The following is a 20251-nucleotide window of genomic DNA, read 5'->3' as shown; positions in this document are numbered from 1 at the left end:
CAAGATTCATTTATTCTGTCTTCCCATTTTCTACGTTTATCCTGGTTTCTCCTTAAACATTTCATATGAAGACTAAAGATCTGTCAAGATGGCCCCTCAGCATGTGTTGAAGCCCATCATCCTGGCAAGCAGAAATAGCTCATGGAGGCCAAAATGAAATGACTGCAAAACTGGGATATTTGAAGACAACAATGTAAGAAGATGTGGAGATTTCTTCATCCTTTTGTATTTATATTAACCTGATGGGTTCATTTTTCCTTCCCATTTCCTATGTTTATCCACACGAAAGATCTGTCAGTCAGTCATCAATCACCACTGATCTGCATTTGCTCAGGTGAGAGATTCCCTATCTGTTGCTTACCTAGTTTTATCCTTAAATAATTGCAAAGAAATTGGAAATTTATCCCTAACTCCTCTTTCTATAAACAAATCTTTGTCCTAATTTGTCCTCTTGATTATTATGATGATGCTTTTTGTTTAAAGGGGCCTAACATCTAGGTCATCGGCCCTTAATGGAACGAAATGAGACTAAATGTAATGACAATTTAAAAGTCCAAAATCATCCACTGATCAGAATTCAAAATGTGGTGATGATGAATGCATGGATGAATATAAATTTAAGACAATCAGTGGATCCGACCCGCAATGCCCCACCTTCCTAGAAACTATCTAAAAACAATAGTATTACTGACCAAGGGACTGCTTCTAAAGCACATTCTTGAAACAATGATGCTTGATGTCTAAATGGGTCCAAAATCCAGGTCAAAGGCCCCTCATAATGCTACTTATCACTAGTAAAGTAGAACCATGCTATTTGTCATATTGCGGTACTAATCAGAACTAGCGTATACTCACTGTGTTCCACACATTATGGTATTACTCACAAGTATCGCATGTCACAGGTAACGCAGACCTATGGTGTTTCTCACATAGGTGAATTAATCATGGGTGCCGGTATTCCTGTGGTGTTCCTCACATCACATAGTGGGTACTAAATGCAGGCAACGCAGACCCACGGTGTCGTTCATATAGAGGTACCGATCACAGGTACTGCAAACCCACAGTGACGCCACTCTCTGCTGCTTCTAATTACAACCCTGATGTGTACCTAACATAGTGGTACTACTCGCAAGTAAAGGCGACCCATGGTGTTCCCTGCATGATTGTACTAATCACAAGTAGTTTCATGGATGGTTCTAATACAATCATCCCTTTGTTGCCCCTTTTAGTCATCTCTTATGACAATCAGGGGATACTGTGCATGTATTCTTCATCTGCATCTCCCACCCACAGGGGGTTTGTCCTCTTGAATTCCAACTTAATGTTACTGGCTTTATGTCCCACTAACTACTGGTATGGTTTATGAGATAATTCCGATTATCTATATATTGCGATCTTTCCTACTTTTAAAGACACCACTCAAACTATTTGTCTACTAATGTCATAACATACCAACTCCATTGACAGCTCAGAACATACCACTTAGTCGAGCAGCTCGTCTTTCTCCCAAGTTTTCTCAGCCTAAACTTTGCAGTATTTTTGTAATGCTACTCTCTTGTTGGGTATCACCCAGAACAAATCAAGCTGCTTTTCTTTGGACTGTTTTCAGTTCTTAAATCAAGTAATCCTGGTGAGAGTCGCTCTCCTATACATCCTTACTACAGCCCCTAAATACCCTCATAACCATATGTAGAGAGATCTGTGCCCTTTATTTACAATCTTTTATCTGACTACCCCAATGAAGATCGTTCCTTATATTAACACCTAGGTATATACAGTGATCTCCATAAGGAAATTTCACCCCATCAATGCAGTAATTAAAACTGAGGACTTTTCCTATTAGTGAAACTCACAACCTGACGTAACCCCAGTTATCCTACCATTGCATGCTGTCGATCTCAGAGTATTGTCAAGGTCTTTTTGCAGTTGCTCACAATCTTTTAACTTATTTATTACACTATACAAAATAGCATCATTTGCATAAAGCATTATCTCTGATGCCAGTTCTTTACTCATCATTTATATAGGAAAACAAAGATCCAATAATACCACCTTGAGGAATTCCCTTCTTTAATGATTACGGGAATAGATATATTCACCTACTCTAACTCTCTGAGTTCTATTTTCTAGAAACATAACCACACATTCACACTGTCTAGACCAATATTGTACTCCAGTGGCATATGCTGGGATCAAGACTTGGGCTACCACTAGACTTAGGTTACCCCTTTTCGATGGTTGATTTAGTGAACATCAAGCCTTCAGCGTTTTGAGCCGCAGCCAAAAGCTAACGGAGAATCCTGCTGTGTTCTGAAGGCTGCTTCACAAGCTACTGCCCTGGCCTCTGCTACTGCCAATGCTCAACCCCTGATCAGTGGATATGGTAGCCTAAGGTTTAGCAAATTAAAGTCTGCCTTTGTGGCTAAATGGAAAGGATGCTTGCCTTTGGTCTGATGGCCCTGGATCAATTTTTAGAATCAAGCCCCTCATACTGTTAATTCCCCTGGCTTGGAGACTGGGTGTTTATGTCATCTTCACCATGCATTTTATCGTCATTAGGTCTCCACGAAGCCTATACAGATGCCATGCACCATTATTATTATTATTATTATTATTATTATTATTATTATTATTATTATTATTATTTAAAGATGTTGAATTTTACAGCAGTTGTACTCATCATTCACTGGTTAATTAGCTTCCTCGGGAGATCAGTGGTGGTGTCCGACCCATGCTCACGGGTTCAATACCGACCAACAAAAGAACCTGAAATATTGCATTCCATTTTAGCAGATCTACCTATAAAAAGAAAACTACATTGCCCCTATAACAGCAGCCCTGCAGTGTCTTCCTATAAGGATGTAGAAGTAAATGGAAGTGAAATACCAGTACTCTGTTATCTATGAGGTGAGGAAGTTCATACGATGAGTAATGCATGGTTGATAGTTAGCAGTGGCGATCTGACAGACCGAAGCCTAGCACACCTCTCTCTCCTGGTCCCCGATCCTATGCGATATACAGCAGCAACCCACAGGCAGTGAGTAGAGGAGTGAGGGACGAAAGCCTGGGCTGCGATATAAGTCTCCGATGCCTATCTGTCAGAAATACATGCGGCGTTTTTTCTTACTGCTTTCAAGTTTTGAAAATGGAACGATGTGCCAGATGCTTACATTATGTGCTTTAGACTTCCATCATTCTCAGCCGAGATTTGGGCTTCAGCTTCAGTGGAACAATATTTCCTAAACCCAAAATGGCTCCTCATTGAGTGTTGAAGCCCACCCTCCTGATGAAGCTGGGAAACAAACAATCTGATCAGGGGCTGAGAAGAAATGGATGTAGGAGGACGGATTGATGAGGAAAGAACCAAATTGTCTTTTCTGTCAAACCTTCTTTGGTCAACTCCCCTTTTTACCCTGATGCTATTAACTTTGCATGAAGTAAATTACAGGATTAAAGGCCTGTATTGACAGTACTCAGTAGCGGCGATTGGAAGTGGGGGGGAAAAAAATTGTACAGACAAAAACTACCCGGGTTTGTGGGATATAGCGAGTGGGAGGTGTATATACATCAAAACTGAAAAAAAAATGCTATGAAACTGAAAGTTTTTAATATTCTCTGAGCGAATTTCGACAGTCAAGAGAGGGGTAAAGATTGACAGTTTACCAATTTAAGTGCAGTAATAATAGCTTTTTGATATTTTATTGAATACTATGCAATAAAACTTTCACCAAAGGAACAATATTACATATGTATTGCAATTAAATAGAACTGCAGCATGATTATACAATTAAAAATCAGTATTTGACTACATACTATGAAACTAACATACAAAATTAACTAAAGAATTTGGGTTTAATACCCTTCAACCTCTTGCTTAATGTATTTACCCATATTAACTTACATTAATTCTAAACAGTTGTGTGCCTTTATATTTCAATCCGAACCTCTAAGATATCCTTGCGCTATTCGACCCCTTTTAATGTGGAGAGTCAGAAGACTGCCGGACAAGCACTAAAATTTTCGTCCATACCAAATGTTACATTATAACCAGTTGGAAAAAAAAGGGGGGTGCAACCTTGGCCAAAAAATAAAAAATACCCCTGCTACTGTTCCTCACAGCATATGCAAAGTCTCCACTACTTCCTGTGGTGATATACGAATCGGTTCAGTCGCGACGAGTGACGTTTTGTGCGTGTTTCCGCTAATAATTTTGTTAATAATTAAAGAAAATAAAGGAAAGAATTAGCTGGTAAAACAACAGGACTTGTACAAATCGCTGGTTTTTAAATAATTCATAGCCTATAATTCCTAGTTTCAGCCGGCTAAAATGCAGTAAAAAAATGTTATGATTTCTCTACCAAGTAGCGCGGCGACTGCTGCCCTCCCCCCCGACCCCTAATCATCGCTACCGATAGTACTCGAGTATATTTTTCAAATATTTGAGAGAAATTCCACCCTTTCAATACTTACTATAAATAATGTATTTGCTTGTTAAAATACAATTAAATATAGTGGGACATGTTTTGTTCCTTCGTCTGGGACATCTTCAGCCTTTTATTACCCAAATAACTTTGCCAGACCTAGTTTCATTTTTACATCCTTCCAAAGCCTTTTTCTTTCTTTCGCCGATGGCAACCTCAATCTCCGAATATAGAAAATCTTCCATTTTTCGTCTAATTTTTGTCAGGAAAGAATGGTCACCATTTCCCTTTTAAAAATAATCACCACCACTACCGGTTGTAAGACCGTATATTTTTCCTGGTGGTTTAACATCGTACTAACACGTCAAAGGTTTCGGCAACACTAGGACGTGAAAGAGCCAGGACTGGCAACATAGTGGCCGTGGTCTTAAGGGTGCAACCCAGCATTTGCCTGGTGTGAAAATGGGAAATCACGGAAAATCATGTTCAGGGCTGCTGACTGGGATTCGAACCCACCCTGTCCCAAATGCAAGTTCACGGCTAAGCGACTATCCACACTGCCAACTCGCTCGGTGGTGTAAATGCAAATATAATAATAAATGTTACGTCCCACAAACTGCTTTTACGGTTTGCCGAAATGCCGGAATCTTTGGTCCCGCAGGAGTTTTTACGTTCCAGTAAATCTACTGACATGAGGCCGACTTATTTGAGCACCTTCAAATACCACCGGACTGAGCCATGATCAAACCTGTTAAGTTGGGGCCAGAAGACCAGCGCTCTACCGTCCGAGCTACTCAACCCGGCAAATGTAAATATTAGTTTATGTACAAATTGACAAACAGGTATGTGTGTCAACCACAATGCTAACAGCAGAGCGATATGGGTATTGATGTTATGCGCACATATCCGGAGGGCTGAAGACAGGAACACATTACTCACACAACACAATTGTATCAAGTGTTACTATAGGCGTAAGTATCTGCGACTAAATTACTTATATTACGGAGATCTCAAATCTGTGAAAATTTAGGACAGTTCCTTCCGGAAAATTAACTAAAGAATTTGGGTTTAATACCCTACAACCTCTTGCCTAATGTATTTACCCACATTAACTTACATTAATTCTAAATAGGTGTGTGCCTTTATATTTCAATCCGAACCTCTAAGATATCCTTGCGCTATTTGACCCCTTTTAACATGGAGTCAGAAGACTGCCGGACAAGCACTAACATTTTCGCCCATACCAAATGTTACGGTACATTATAACCAGTTGGAAAAAAAAAAAAAAAAGGTGGGGGGGGGGGGGGGAGAGGAGAGGAAAAGATGGAATGTCTCCGTATATTTCAATTTGTAACCGTCCAGCTCCATGGTTAACGTGCTGGCCTTTGGTCACAGGGGTGCCGGGTTAGATTCCCGGCAGGGTCGGGAATTTTAACCATCATTGGTTAATTTCGCTGGTACAGGTGCTGGGTTTATGTTTCGTATTCATCACCATTTCATCCTCATCTCGAAGCGCAGGTCGCCTACAGGTGAAAATCAAAAGGCCTGCACCTGGTGAGCCGAACATGTTCTCGAACACTCCCGGCACTAAAAGCCATAAGCCATTTCATTTTATTTCATTTCATTTCATTTGTAACCAACACTATAGCAACTCCTTTGCGAACGTGCTTCATATTCACTGTAGGAATAGACGTAGATGCACGAGCCTATTTTACATCCGCCACTATAATCATTGCGGTCCCTTATTATTCCTTCAATCCTTATGTTATTACCTACCTACTTGAGGTTTCAATTATAGTTACGGTAGTATGGTTTATTTTAACTGGCAACGTTAGGAAAACGTGTCGCTGCCTTACACTTAACCAGTGAAATACACAATCAACATAAAATAAAAACATTAGCATATTGAATAAATGAAAACAGAGTCTGAAACAAATTACTATGTTATCTTACGTACATAAAATATTATAATACACAATATAAATGAACATTTGCTTACAATAATATAATACCTAAGTTACGAAGAAATTAAAGTCCAATGAATTACAACATAAATAAACCTATTATTTACAATTAATTTGTCCAATTCCAAAAAAAAAAAAAAAAATCACACTGACGAATGTTACAGTTTCTATGTCATTACTGTGGGCGAAAACATTACAAGATGGGGATCGGGATAACTCGTTTACATGCAGGATTCGGATCGATCTGAGTACACTTCCCATACTGAAAACACCATGTAAACAGGGACTCTGTTCGGATTGAGACTCAAGGTCGATACGGTAACATCTGGGATCGTATCGTACTCGGTTCGAATCGAGTTCCACGTAAACGCGGTTCGTACTGAAATCGTAATGAAAACGACTGCGCAGACAGTCCATGTTTGTTCTGACGAAATAATTATCATCAAAGTTCGCTCCAAATAACAAATATAACAAGCCGGTAAATATATTTACCTGTATAAAAGATCAACAACTGCAATCATATTATAAGACGGCCAGCCCTTGCGATTAACAAACTCACTATAACCTTCTGTTGGTGGTAAAATTGAAACGTGCGTTCCATCTATTCCACCAATTACATATGGAATACCACACATAGCCTACTTTCAAAACTGAAAGTTATCTCCTGGGCTTCTACTGCATTTGGCGTTTTTAAATTCTAAGTGGTGATATCGATTTTACTACAATTCTGCATCGTTCGTATACGTCGACGTTGCCTGGCAGATTCAATACGATACTCAAACAGCCTACCACATGTAAATGGTGATCGTACTCAATACGGTAAGTGTACTCAAATCGATCTCAATCCCCATGTAAACGTACCTTGTGCAGGTAACCACAGCTGAGTAATCAAGTACAAGAAGAAGACGATGGTGACGATGCTTGTTTAAAGGGACCTAACATCTAGGTCATCGGCCCCTAATGGTACGAAATGTTATGACAATTTAAAAATCCATAATCCTCCACTGACCAGAATTCGAAAACGTGAGGACGAAGAATGAATGGATGGACATGAAGTTAAAACTATCAGTGGATCCGACCCGCAATGCCCCACATTCCCCGAAACTAGCGTTAAACAATAGCATTACTAACCAAAGGACTGCTTCTAAAGCACAAACTGAATCTATGAGGCTTGTAGTCGAAACATGTCCAAAATCCAGGTAATCGGCCCCTCATAATGGTACTTATCGCTAGGAAAATAGAACCATGCTATTTGTCATGTTGCGGTACTAATCGAAAGTAGCGTAGACTCGCGGTATTCCACACATTGTGGTACTACTCACAGGAAATGAAATTCGCACATGTAACACAGACCTATGGTGTTTCGCACACTTCGGTGCTATTTACAGACAACGCAAACCTATGGCGTTCCTCACGTAAGTGGTTTAACCACAAGGACCCGCACTATCCCATGGTGTTCCTCACATAGTGGGCACTAAGAATAGGCAAGGCAGAACCGTGGTGTTGCTCATATAGGGGTACGAATCACAGGTACTCTAAAAGCCGGCAACACACTCTTTTGCTACTGTTCACAAACCTATTGTGTACCTAACATAATGGTACTACGCCCAAGTAAAAGCGACCCATGGTGTTCCCTGCGTGATGATACTAATTCGATCATCCCTTGGTTGCCCCTTTTAGCCGCCTCTTACAACAGGCAGGGGATATCGTGGATGTATTCTTCCGTTTGCGTCCCCCACCCACAGGAGGTTGTGTGTTCGGTCAGCGAGAAGTATTTTATTTCCCTCAAGTCCGCCCTATCCGCCACCTGGGACGCGCCACGTGGGATTATCACCTCTCCCCCTGCTACGCCAGCGTAGTAGGTTCGTGGAGAAGATGAAGACAAACTGTCGCACTACAAGCTCGTCTCGTGGAGATATTTTGAGCACGTACGGTACTTTTAAATCTTCCGTGGTTTGATATCCTTCTGATCTCCTGCGGAAGAAGTTCCATTCACCGTTGGCCTCAACGGTGAAGGAACTATTGTAGTCGAGGATTTATGCTTAGGAATAGCGAGCAATGTTGAGTTCAGCGCTCTGGTGTTTTTATCATGGTGTTCAGAAAGGCTATAAAATCGTTCGTACTGGTACAAGAAAGTTGGGGATTGTAAGATAAGGATTCGGTGCAATGAAGTCAGGGTACGCAGCGTGCGTCTGTCTTCAAGGCGTAGCCATCCGAGGTCGACGTAAGACTTAACATGATCTGAAAATTTCAAATTAAATATAAACCTTACACAGGCATTCTGTGCACGTTGTAGTTTATCTCGAAGTTCGGCTTCGCGCGGTTTTTTTTTTTTTTTTTTTTTTTTTGCTATTTGTTTTACGTCGCACCGACACAGACAGGTCTTATGGCGACGATCTTTCGCGTCTTTGAAAACTACGTCACAATAATCGAATATTGGAAGAACAAGGGTTTCGACTAGTTTCTTCTTCAAACTGAACGGGAAAGTAAATTTGGAATTGTTTAAAGTGTGCACCATAGCACACTCACAGATATTGTCTGATCTGTCCACGAGATGTACTGGTCAATGATTACTCCCAGATTTTGTTACTCTCTTTCAGAAGGGCAAAGGTTGGTTTTGAAGTCGTACGTCAGGGATGGACATGCTGTAATTACTGCAGGGGTGAGACATGACTAAAATAAAATTCGTCTCTACTTACGGGTGGTGTTTTGTAATTTGCACTCAAAAGATTTTCTTTTGCTTCTTCGTTTAATTGTACATGGGAGAATACGACGTGATCATTCAGTTCATCAAGATATATCTCCAAATCGTCTACCTTGTCCGGTTTATTTAGTCCAAATTGGCGGATTGACTTCCATAAAGTAGCGGGTCTTACGTTAGGTTTCATAAGGTTATGGGCGTGCCTCAGTCGAGCGTTTCTTACAGTCTGAGTCGTTTTATTAAGTAGTCGTTTGTAATAGATAACGGTTTCCTATGTCGGGTAATGTTTATATTTCCTATGAGCTGCATCCCGTCCGCCTCTGTGGTGTAGTGGTTTGTGTGACTACCTGCCACCCACGGAGGCCCAGGTTCGATTCCCGGCTCTGCCACGAAATTTGAAAAGTGGTACGAGGGCTGGAACGGGGTCCACTCAGCCTAGGGAGGTCAACTGAGTAGAGGAGGGTTCGATTCCCTCCTCAGCCATCCTCGAAGTGGTTTTCCCTGGTTTCCCACTTCTCCAGGCAAATGCCGGGATGGTACCTAACTTAAGGCCCTTCCCTACGTCTTCCTTGTTTATCCCTTCGAATCTTCCCATCCCCTGACAAGGCCCCTGTTCAGCATAGCAGGTGAGGCCGCCTGGGCGAGGTACTGGTCATTCTCCCCAGTTGTATCCCCGACCCAAAGTACCATGCTCCAGGACACTGTCCTTGAGGCGGTAGAGGTGGGATCCCTCGCTGAGTCCGAGGGAAAAACCAATCCTGGAGGGTAAACATTGCTGCAATATGATTTAAACACGGGGAGAGTCTTTTACAGACGCGTGCTGTTCGTAGAGGGGCGTGTTTGTTATTAAAAGTGGTTATTATGTCGTCATTATTAGTTTTATGAGTCAACTCCTGCCACGGCATCGAAAAAGCGTCTTCCAATCATGTTTCGTTGTCAATACGGCTATAGTCCCCGTAAGTCACGTACTAAGGTTTATGTTTGGGACATTGTCTACATACTGTATATGCAAATATTCAGTAGTGTTTATGTACACATACAGTACATGTGGGAATGGAGGCACTTCCGAGTATGTGGGGCTTGCCCCTTTTCCATCTACCACCCTTAATTGTACATGTACAATTTAAGGAAATTAATAATAATAATAATAATAATAATTGGCGTATGACGTAAGACGTATGAAATTCTACGGGCATTTAGCATGAATGGATGACTCACGATTGACCAAGAAAACCGTTTTCGTTATCAATGGAAAACGACAAACCAAAGTGCGCTGGCTAGTAGATACCCAAAAAGATCTCGCAGAAGTAAACATTGACCCGATGGAAACTACAAGGGCTTCATATAGACAAAGGATCAACACCCACAAGTTTGCGCCCAAGAAACCGACGGCAAGAAATTTGAAAATAAAAAACGCGTGGAACCAAGAAAGACGACATGCCCATAGTGAAAGGATGAGAAAGTGTTGGGAAAATAAGATCAAGAATGCCCATGCTAAATAATGGTTCTACGTGCTCCTTAGAGGGCCTAACGCATATATATATATATAATGAAATGAAAATCCACAGCCTGTTTCCAGTCATTCGACCGGGTCAGGAATGGAATGAATGAAGCCCCCATCTAGCGGCGAGGACAGGAAATATGCCGGCTGCCGAAGCCTGTCGCACTCCTCTGCGGCAATGATAAATGACTGACAGATGAAATGAAATGATATTGGAGAGAGTTGCTGGAATGAAAGATGACAGGGAAAACCGGAATTCCCGGAGAAAAACCTGTCCCGCCTCCGCTTTGTCCAGCACAAATCTCACACTGAGTGATTGGGATTTGAACCACGGTATCCAGCGGTGAGAGACCGGCGCGCTGCCGCCTGAGCCATGGAGGCTCCCTATAATAATAATAATAATAATAATAATAATAATAATAATAATAATAATTGTAGTGCGTTAGTCATAAAGGTAATGTCGTGGACTGACAATCCGGGAACATATGTCTGGCCGTGGTATAATAGCCTACTCTGTCAGGGTTGTTCGTTACTTTTGTATTAAAGTCTCCCATCATAAAATGTTCGTACATAGGTAACAGTCTAATAAGATCAGTCTCTAAGTTATTGAGACGGCGAGCTTTGGGCGGTTTGTATACAACACCTACCAACATGGGCGCCCGCAAGGGGGGGGGGGCAAGGGGGGGCACTTGCCTCCCCCTGGAATTCTAAAGATGTTGATGTTCAATTGCTTAATATCATACCAGATTATTTCATAAACTGAAATTACTGACAGTCATCTAGCATATGTTATAACTGGAAGTTTCTGTAAACAATTTAATGTTGCTGACGTTATATTGGTTTTTATATTCAAGAAAATTGTTAATGTGCCCCCCCCCCCCCCCCTGGAAAAGATCCTGCGGGCGCCCATGCCTACCAACACTTCACGGTAGAGACATGTATCTCTACGAACATGTACTCTGGTTTTCGCTCATACTATCCACCTCCGTAGCTTAACGGTTAGCACTATTAGCTGCCGTCTTCTGTGGCCCGGGTTCGATTCCCGGTACTGCCAGAAATTTTAAAAACGCAGAAGGGCTGGTATGTGGTTGAAATGGTACATGCATTGGGGGTGTGCCTGAAAAGAGCTGCACCACCTCGGGATGAGGATACGAGTTTACTGTCCGGCTCCATAATTGGTTAATTTCCCTTCATCATTTCATCCTCATCACGACGCGCAGGTCGCCAACGGAAGTCAAATCAAAAGACCTGCATCTGGCGAGCCGAACTTGTCCTCGGACGCTCCCGGCACTGAAAGCCATACCGGTACGCCATTTCAATTCGCTCATACTCTTGAGGCGACCGACAGATAATTTGAGGTTTCAGGCGCGAAGAGACCCCAGTTAATTCCAGATTATTAGCCTGATGTTTTGACTTTCAACCAACTTTCACTGCATAACATAATATTAAAGGACAGGGGGATGAAAATCGTTTTTAGTTCATCTATAAAGTTTGAGAAACTAAACTCTGGGCATCAAGATGACATTGTGTGAACTGCGCTTTTATGTCTATATTTAGGGCTGACTGGAGAATGTGTGTTGTAGCTTCAAGGGGTGCGGTTCGGGTCAATGGACTAGCAAGTATACGGGTTCAAGGGATGGGCGGGGAAGAGGAAGTGTGACAAGGGAAAGTATTGCTATGGTCAGAAGGATTGCTGCTTGTGGTATGTATTGCCAATTGCTAAAATGAAACTAACTAGTACTAGAACATAGCATGCGACTACATCCAATGAATACTCAGCAATTAACGTATTATAGATAGTTAAATTGTCAATAATGATAATAATAATAATAATAATAATAATAATAATAATAATAATAATAATAATAATAATAATAATACATGACAGTTTATAACTTTCTAACACTAATACTAATCAAAAGGAAAACGGAAGAGGTCGAAAACTTAGAATGAAAATCAAGACTACCGTCAGGATCGGAAAATAAGTGTTGAAATAAGGAACGTCAGACAGGAAATATGAAAGAGGAGCCTAACGCAAGTAAGTGGAAGCAGTACCAGACTTAGCTAGGAGACCCGTGGTCGCCAACACACGTACCAGTAGTACTATGGGTCAACTTGTACGACAATCAGGGGATACCGTGGATGTATTTTATCGCCCTCGCCCACAGGAAGTAATGAGCCGGGATCGAATCCAACGTGGGCTCAGATGCCCAGGGCTTGTGGTGTCAACCACTCACAGCCCGGCACAACATGAGTTCATTAGGCCCACCCTAGCACAACAGTCCGAAAGTAAGTACTGCAAAGATGAGTTGGGTCTACCCAAATCAGTGGCAAATGACAAAACAGGGATTTCCATGGACGATCATTAGATTCGATTGATAGGTCAGTAGCGAATGAGATCAATTATAGCCTACAGTTTTTGATAGACTACCGTACCGGTACTGAATAAATTTATCTTGCGTGGAGACGGCAAAAATGAATAATTTTACAAAGTCAGATCCGTTTGAGTCCACCTCTGTGGTGTAGTGGTTAGCGTGATTAGCTGCCACCCCCGGAGGCCCGGATTCGATTCCCGGCTCTATCACGAAATTTGAAAAGTGGTACGAGGACTGGAACGGGGTCCACTCATCCTCGGAAAGTCAAATGAGTAGAGGTGGGTTCGATTCCCACCTCAGCCGTCCTGGAAATGGTTTACCACTTCTCCAGGCAAATGCCGGGATGGTACCTAACTTAAGGCCACAGCCGCTTCCTTCCCTCTTCCTTGTCTATCCCTTCCAATCTTCCTATCCCCCCGTAAGGCCCTTGTTCAGCATAGCAGGTGAGGCCGCCTGGGCGAGGTACTGCTCATTCTCCCCAGTTGTATCCCCTGACCCAATGTCTCACGTTCCGGGACACTGGATCCCTCGCTGAGTCCGAGGGAAAAAACAACCCTAGAGGGTAAACTGATAAGAAAGATCCGTTTGAACAAATTTGCGGCCTGATGACATTCAAAGAGACAACATTCGTCTCACAGTAACAACGTGCGCCATACATGCTGAGGACTGGTACGTTCAAACATTACCTTAAAATGATACATTTAACGTTTTTGACACATTGACTATAGAGTACAACTAAATAGGATACTGGTAACAAGTATTACATAACCATTTGCATACTTCGCACGGCAAGTTAATAACTTCATTCATTCCAAAACTATGCAAGATGTTAGCAATTTTTCACTACTGGTATGTCAGTTCTAAGTCTGTAGAAGAACCACGTATGCATCATTACGGACCTAGAAGTGATACACTGCATGAATAACAGTCTCCTAATAAGCATAATTGAAGGAAATATGCGCCGTCAAATAAGACAATGACAATACTACAATTTATCATTTGTTTTGCATTTCGAGGAAACATACGAATTCTTTCAACCAGAACAAATACAGAGTACAGGTGAACCCTCATTCATTTTTGAATCAATGTTCTATCACAGTCGTTTCTTCCAAGCACGAATCCTTTCAATAGCTGTACGTTTCTACAGAGGGCTCTGGTTCGATTACGCGTCTTCAACTTTTAGACACATACATTCAAGCTGCTGCTTCGTTATCATTCCCGAAGTTGGTTAGCAGCAGTTCTCCGCTCACGTTTTTCCGCCTCTTCATTTCTTCGTAGTCCTTGTATCCCACATCTTTCAAAAACTCTTCCATACAGCGCACAGTCGTGGTCTTCCCGCACATCATTCCCCATTCACGTATCCCTCTACTGTTTTAGGAGCTCTTCAGGTCTCACTAGCCCAGTAAATTGCAGTTTTCTGTTTACATGTTCATAGGCTTCTCATTTCATCTACTTATTCCCCTAAAATCTTCATTTGTAATTGTATCGGTCCATTTAATGTTCAACATTCACCTGTAGTCCGGCTCCATGGCTAAATGGTTAGCGTGATGCAGGGTGCGAAATCGCGGGGGGGGGGAGGGTTCGCCTCCCACCGATGATTTTATCTCAAAGGTTCCCCCCACTATAATTGTCCAGAGGGGGATTCTTTCATTATAAAACGAGGAAAATGTAACATGTATGACTGAAATAAATGTCTTTTACTGTGCATATTTTCATAAAAACCAACAATAATACACATAAGATAGAAATAATAGGGTGACTGCCAGACCTTGTGAAATAAAACAACGTAGCGGCGGAAACTCCGCACATGCAGCCTATTCATGTTTCACTCTGGCAAGTCCATCTGAAACCCGGGAATAATCTTCCATCGAACATCATTCTTGTTATAACAACAGAATTCAAACAAAAACATTTTTAATTTACATTTTTAAGGGAAGGGGTAATTTACTTAGAAAAATAGTTAAACCTTACAATCCTCCTGCACCCCCCCTCCCCCACCATTTTTTCCGATTTTGCACCCTGGCGTGATGGCCTTTGGTCACAGGGGTTCCGGGTTCGATTCCTGGCAGGGTCGGGAATTTTAACCATCATTGGTTAATTTCGCTGACATGGGGGCTGGGTGTATGTGTTGTCTTCATCACCATTTCATCCTCATCACGAAGCGCAGGTCGCCTACGGGAATCAAATCAAAAGACCTGCACCTGGCGAGCCGAACATGTCCTCGGACACTTCTGGCACTAAAAGTAATATGCCATTTCATTCATCCGTACTAGCCAATAGCGGCGATTGTGGAGAAGTTACGTTTTTATTCAATTTTAGCCGCATGAAGCTAGGAATTATATTTTTTTAAAAGCAATTTATACAAACCCTGTTGTCTTATCACCCAATTATTTCCTTCAGTTTAATTATTAAAAATACTTCGCGAAAATACGCACAAAATGTCATTTGTCGCGGCTAACCGATTCGTAAAGCGCCACAGCAAGTAGCATGTGCTGTAACTGGGAGCACAAGTATACACACACTTTTTTATAATCTACTTTATCTCCCACCGGCACAGATAGGTCTTACAGCGACGATGGGGTAGGAGATTGCTAGGAGCGGAAATGAAGCGACCGTGGCTTTAAGGTACAGCCCCAGCATTTGCCTGATGTGAAAATGGGAAATCATATTCAGCGCAGCCGACAGTGGGATTCGAACCCACTATCTCCGAAATGCAAGCTGATAGCTACGTGGTCCAAACCGCTCAGCTACTTGCTTGGTCGGGGGTATATTTTTGGCAAGGTCATGGGCACTGAGGTATGATTCACTCGCTTGCCGCGCACATTCGTCAGTCTGGTAAATCTATTCAGGCAATGTGTGTGTAATTCTATCTAGTGTCCTACTTTCTTAGTGTGTAGTAAAATATTAAATTACTTTTTAATTGTATAATCACACCGTACTTCCACTTAATTATAATACACGTGTTTCCTTTGGTGAAAGTCTTATTGTACTTATAGTATTGAATTAAAATCTCTGACAAAAGAAAAAAACCTATTATTAGCGCACTCAAGTTTGTAGACTTTCAGCCTTTACTTTTGTCGAAATTCGCTCAGAGCATAAAAATATTACCATTTTTGTACCCATTTCTTTCAATTTTGATGTCTCCCCCTTCCCCTCCGCTATAAACTAGAAATTTATATACCCCCCTACCCCCACACTTGTTTTCCAATCGCCGCCACTGCGTACAACGAAGTCTCGGACCAATTCAGTTTCCTCTTCTTCAGCCCCTCCAGTCCATGTGCACGGTGATATAAGGTTACACTACATTGCGTACAGCATACTTTTATAAATTATCTAATATTAGCACTGCTACTTTGGGAGGGATCTTGTTAAATGCACTTTTGCTTTGGCAATCCTATTTCTACTTCGTCCATCCCTAGTAATCAACTCTCTTTCTAGGTTAAGTCCACTTGTTCATTGCCATAATTCATTCGCACTTCACTGAAAATCATATTCCAAATATTATGCCTCCTGGGAAATTATGATATTTGTTCCAAAACTTCACACAAATTCCTATAACAATCACGTTTATAAATCAACTCGTACAAAAGTGAACAGAGAACTCTAAACCTTTAGCAAGCATCGTGCAAAATAAACTTTACCCATTCGGTAAGTAGAACGTGTTAAGTTGCAAGATTCCATAAGGCCAAGCACGTGCGACAAGTGCTGTACGGTACCGTGAACTATTGAGGTGCCGATTTACAACCAACAACTGCCTGACCTTGTATAATGTTGAGTCTATTCTTACCTTTCGGTAACATAGGCCTCTAGCAATGTATATTTCCTCATTTTAACATAAACGCGTCACTTATTAGAAGGGGGGACGAGCGCGTAAGTTACACTGGATAAATTGGACCTCCAACCGAAAATCCAACATGAAGGCAAATTTCGTACCTAACTCACTTTGCGATAATCATTGCAAGTTTATGCTTTCAAGATGGTTTCGACAGACTATTGAATTCTCCCATTTCAGGTTTATTGCAGTAAATAAAAACGCAATCACTCCCCATTCATGTGACTACAGAGCAATGCTATTGGCTGAATGCTGTGAAAATACAAGAGTAAGCTACATATTTCACACTACCACGAAACCTACAATTTTCAAGATTTACAAAAAAATTAGGTTTCATAATGGAATTTTCTACTTAAACGACATATGTTACTATTAAAGGATTCCTTCTCAGGTAATTAAACAACCATTTCTCATTGAAAGAAAGAAACAGATCTCTCTTCAAAGTCGCAGCTGAACATAACTTCTTCCAAGATCTCGAAACTTCCCAATCTTACACACCTACACAATTTTGCACTTTTAGACATCTAGATATAAGTTTAATACCGACAACGCCAAAACTTACATTCTTATACTTAACAACCTTTCTTTATTAGTAGAACGTGTTAAACATTCCGTTCAGAAAAAAGCTATTCTATTCCTAATCGGTTAGAACTACGGACAAAAAATACTTATATTAATTCCAGCATTAAATTCTAGTACTGAATACTTTCTTTCATACAATACACACTACATTATTCTGAAGTGCCCATTATTCTATATTATGCTGTATGCCACCTCTTCCATTGAATCCCAATCATTTAGGCTACCAATACTGCACGTCCACGAAGTATATACTTAACCATTCAAATCTGAATAGCATCCATTTCTTACGAAATATTGTCTATCTATATTAACAGAAGTTTACATACCAATTCTTACTCGCACCAATAGCCTCGGCAGCAGCGTACGTTCTATTACAGGCCACAGTTTCACGTGTTGAATGAGACACATGACGGACGAGCAGTATAGAAGTCAGCTATCCGGGTCCGAATCACGGAACACCAAAAGGTCTGCAGACAGCGGATGAAAAATAAGGACTCTAGAACAAGTATTCCGCTGTAGAGCTGAGAACTAAGCAGTTGCTCCTATGATTGCAATCGGTAGTGCGATTGCAGCGCTACATCCGGTATTCTGCGGTAGTAAACTGTTGCTCATGAACCCATTCGGTGCTCCGGAGGGTGAGCGGAGGACAGAGAAACAGTACTGCGTGCGTGTGTGTGTGTGTGTTCCATCAGTGGTGCAGAGCGCACCTTCTCGCGACATGGTAAATGCTATTTTGTACGCATGAAGAAGGCGAATATGAAAATATGTACATTCTCATTTATCGTTAGTGTTTAATTTGTCAATATTTAACAATTTGCTTTACATCGCGCCGTCTTATGGCGACGATGGGTTAGGAACAGCCTAGGAGTGGGAGGAAAGTGACAGTGGCCTTGATTAAGATACAGTCCCAGCATTTTTCTGGAGTGAAAACGGAAAACCACGAAAAACGATCTTCAGGGCAGCCGACAGTGGGGTTCGAACCCACTATCTCCCGAACGCAAACCGACAGCTACATGACCCAAACCGCGCAACCACTCGCTCAGTCTGTAGATTACTAAAACTCTGATTAAAATGCCAAGAAAGCTGTCTGGTGCCTGGCATTTGTTGCCGTACGTAAACACATCCGCGAAATGTAAACTGTGTAGTAAGTTTTATTCCACAGTGGTTAAATATCTAAACCAATGGACCATGTGGAAAAGGTCCCCACAACGAGAATATTGAAGGCTCTTTGCCTGTATTCGTGGCAACTGATGAGCAAACTTTGTGAAATGTTGAGGATGAACTGTTTAAAACGTTTGTAAGTAAATTAAACCCTCGATACGAACCTCCATCACATCGCACTTTGTCAGATGTAAGTGATAAAAGTGCGTCAGCCCGGTACAGCATGTAACAAACTTCCAATCAGTTCTTACTCTTCAGTAATAAATGAGCTATAATTCATGTAAGAGTATACATGTATACAAAGGGCACTAGGAAAGTTTTGCAATGTGAGTGAACGCTTTAGACTTTTTCAAAATAATTTCCACCACACTTCTCCATACGTCGAAACCAGTCACTGAACCAACTCTGCCACTTTTCTTCGGTTACTTTTTCAGTTACATTTTCACACTCTTGATCCCATGCTGCCAGAAGCTCCTTGTCGGATGCAAAACGCCGCCCTTTCAGCATCATCTTCACTTCTGGGAAGAGTGCGAAGTCACATGGGGCAAGATCAGGACTGTATGGAGGGTGATTAAGCACAGTCCACCCTGATCTGGCAAGAAAATCCATTGTTACATTAGCACTATGTGCTGGAGCATTGTCGTGATGCAAGAGCCAAGTGTTGAGCCGTGACCTTGGACGGAGCTGCTTGAGAGCCTGGATGACCTGAGGCAGACAAGTCTCACTGTACCACTTCGCAGTAACTGTCCTTTGTGTTTCTAGCACAACCCGAGTCAGGATGCCCCGTTTAGTGAAGAATACTGCAATCATCCTTTTCTTCACTAACCTTGACTTTCGTACAGTCACAGGAGTACCCTCATCTTCAAACAGCCACACCTCGTTCTGGAATTTTGTTGGGACATCTTAATAATAAAGCCAAGTTTCGTCACCTGTAACGATGCTATTGACGTTACGCGAAGTCCCATTTTCAAACATTTCTCGGCACCGTTTCACTCGATATGTCCTTTGTTCCTCAGAAAGTGAAAATTGTTGCCCGATGTGGACAGTCTTTCCCCAGCACAAGAGTCATTTCCTCCAGGCACTGGTCAACAGTTAATCCACGAGCAAAATTGTAGTGGATAATAGCGCGATATTCACCTTTTAGACCACACTGACATCTTAACTTGCTTTCAATCCCACTGCTTGGTAACAACTGGTGTGAAGGTCGCGCCTTGCTGTCTTCTAGACCGGTTTTCATCCGTCACCATAACAGGGGTGTCCAGCCAACCGTTTTTGCGTTTGCAAAACTTTCCTAGTGCCCTTTCTATAATACATGTTTACATGAAATGGAATAAAATTATTACTTAAACTTTGTTACTATCACTGTTATTGTAAATGCATTTCCAGTGTATAATATATAGAAATATTAGATCTACATTTTTCTTTCCACCTGAATCTATTGCAAACTGAATTTCAGCACATCAAAATATTTTATTCATAGCGTAACAAATAATGCGGCAATCTAGATACGGCCGCAGCATTTGAATGACATACATAAGAATTAGTAGTAAAAACTAAATTGTAATTCCACCCAAGATCACCATTACAAACATGCCCACATTAACGCAATCGGCCAATAACATATGTCACATTCCTTTATTGCCTATTGGAAATATGCATGCAATCTGTACGAAATATTCAGATTTTAGGAAGTTCTTTTAAACTGGTTCGGGAT

The 20251-nt window shown here is 41.5% G+C and overlaps 1 long non-coding RNA gene across 2 annotated transcripts in view; it reads right to left on the bottom strand.

Moving 5' to 3' along the window:
* The window catches only part of LOC136874654 (uncharacterized), a 103049-nt gene extending 83333 nt beyond the window's left edge, over nt 1-19716 (bottom strand). Inside the window, exon 1 of one of the 2 annotated variants that reach the window (XR_010860269.2) lies at nt 19675-19716. This is a non-coding gene — a long non-coding RNA (uncharacterized lncRNA). Of the gene's footprint in view, nt 1-17702; nt 17930-19674 lie in introns of those variants that run through there. The other variant, XR_010860267.2, reaches the window with a different exon arrangement.
* Nucleotides 19717-20251: the final 535 nt, after the last annotated feature.

This window comes from Anabrus simplex, chromosome 5 (assembly GCF_040414725.1).
Source record: "Anabrus simplex isolate iqAnaSimp1 chromosome 5, ASM4041472v1, whole genome shotgun sequence".
NCBI lineage: Eukaryota > Metazoa > Arthropoda > Insecta > Orthoptera > Tettigoniidae > Anabrus > Anabrus simplex.
The sequence above is the reverse complement of the archived record's forward strand: the minus strand, read 5'-3'. Positions and strand labels throughout refer to the sequence as shown.